The sequence below is a fragment of the Helianthus annuus genome, chromosome 2 (genome assembly GCF_002127325.2).
Source record: "Helianthus annuus cultivar XRQ/B chromosome 2, HanXRQr2.0-SUNRISE, whole genome shotgun sequence".
Lineage (NCBI taxonomy): Eukaryota > Viridiplantae > Streptophyta > Magnoliopsida > Asterales > Asteraceae > Helianthus > Helianthus annuus.
In genome coordinates, this window is record NC_035434.2 from 122712035 (window position 1) to 122714675 (window position 2641).

Below are 2641 nucleotides of genomic sequence, written 5' to 3' on the forward strand. Positions count from 1 at the left end.
GTTCAGCACATGGGAACACCTTCTGCAGTGCTGGGATTATGCCCTGTAATAACACATTTAAGTGCACCATACAAACAAGTAACATTTAATGAAGGTAAAGTTGAAAACAGTAATATTGGACTGACCTTTTGCCTGTCACTAATGAAGGTAAAGTTTGAATTAGACTCCAATTCCAGATCTTTACCAAGGCACTAAAGGAACCATGTCCAAGAATTCAAGGTTTCTGCCTCAACCACTGCATAGGCTAAGGGGTATATCCCATTGTTAGGGTCAACACCAACAGCACTAAGAACCTGACCAGGGTATGGACCCTTTATAAAAGCTCCATCCAGACCCAACAAGTCTCTACCAATTGCTTTAAACCCCTGCTTCAGTGACCCTAGACACACATAAATTCTTTTGAACTTTCTGGTCAGAGACCTGTGATCTGCACATGGTTCTACCTCAATTTGAACTGTAGTACCTGGATTTGTCTTGTAAAGTTCACAGATGTAATCCCTTAGAAGACTGTATTGTGCTTGATAATCACCATGAAGTTGGTCAAGTGCCTTTGTTTTTGCTCTGAAAGCTTTCATTCTTGAAACCTCTACCTTGTATTTCCTTTGAAACTGATCCTGAAGTGCCTTCACAGGAATATTAGGATTTTCTACAATTTGGTCCTTTAGTTGCTTACAAAGAAAAGTAGAGGTGCAATGATACACAGATCTGGTTTGGAGACACTTGTGCTGAGTCACTAAAGTCTTTACCATCCAAGTCTCAGCATTTCTCTCTTTAGATACTAAAATAACCCAAGGACACTCCTTTTTTTGAGGGTCTGATTTTTTACCTCTCCCACCTACATTTTTGTCCCCACTGGACTTGTCTTTACTACCAAGAGAATCTTCCACTTGTTTTTCTTTTGACCTTGTTACAATTTTATGCCCTACTTCATTATATGCATATTTCATGTTATGTCCTTTATCATTGCCTCTTTTTTTGACAGTTTTACCCTTAGTCTTTACACCACCTTTATCAGAATGACTATGGATACCATGTGCATCAACTTGGAAATTTGGTAACTGACCCCTGCAAACAACCCTTAGTCTTTTACTATCATCCTTAACAATCCTAAGTTCCCTCTTAGTTTCCACAGCATGCTGCTTGATTAATTCTTTGGCTTCTACCCTGTTTCCAAAAATCTGTCCTAGGTAGAAATTGCTCTTTTTCTCATTGGCATTCCTTAAACCCTTAAGCATTTTCTTCCTAGCACTAGACTCATCCAAATCAGACTCACTTCCACTTCCTAATATATCATCATTTAAAACATCTTCATCAATTGAATCACCAACTGCATCATTATTCTCATCAATCCCTCATCAATGTTTAGTCTAAAATCCCTCATATCTACCTCTACATCCTCCCTAGCTGTGTCATCGCCTAGAAAATCACTGTCATCATCTTCATCTTCATCTTCTGCACAAGTTTCTTCATCTAAACTATCAACTACAACATGCCTAACACTAGCCTTGGCATTGTTTTGGTGTTCATTATTAACCATGTTGTCATTTAGACCAAAGAAGGGATCAAACTCACTCATGAAATCTACAAAAAAAGTTGAACTTTCTTGTGCTTGTCTCTCTTCAACAGTAATATTATCACCTTCTCCAAGTACAGGTTTATATGCACCATCACAAGTACTAAGGTTCTCATCCACATTATTATCAAGTACAGGTTTATATGCACCATCACAAGTACTAAGGTTCTCATCCACATTGTTATCAATAACACCTTCATCTACATTATCACCCGCATTGTTAGCATTATTCTCACCTAAATCATTTGCTAAGGGATGCCAGCCTAACATCATCTACATTATCACCCACAAGTATTTTGTTGCATCAAAATTACGTAGTCAGAAGTGGTACTCAAAAGCCTCCGAAATCCCGGCTTATCATTAGCGTATTTACTTAAGCGTAATGCAATTTGCATAGTCCAGAAAACCAACTATACTGGTTACTGAGGTGGAGGAGGAAAGAAAAGTAAACTGTCGACATGCGTGAATCCCTCCTCGAGCTAGGATATACGTTAAAGTAACTAGCTGATCTGTTGCTTGATAGTAAGGAAACGAGCATCAGCATCCTGGGAACGATGTACTAGTAACGGTCAAGTGCGCAAAAGGGGATCTTGAGGTATGTGGCGGATCAATGCATGCTGGCGAAAGACAGAGTGGAGGACGTGGTGTTTCACAGAAGCTTTTTAGACAATATGCTGTCTTGTGATGTAGACGCTTAACTCCTGTTTTTGGTTATGTTATGTTTTGTATCTGAAGTTGCCGATCGTGGTGTCAACTCAAGCTCCAACATTCTGCGGCTCATATCCTTAAATTGTAGCTAATGTTACAGGAGCAACTTATCCTGTGTGTGTTCTTCATAATGCGAGAAATGGTAAGGGTTTATAGTTAGCATAGTACGTTTATAGGGACCACCGAATCGGCTTATCAAGCGTTGTAGGGGTGAATGTAGCAAGCGGTGCGGCCTAGAGCATCTCTACGAGGCGCGGGTATATCCTGACAGGAAGTGTTAGGCATGATGGTGCAACGGGCGTCGATCCTCACAAGGGCAAACGAACCTCTTCACAAATGAATGGGGGCTGCCTGATGCAG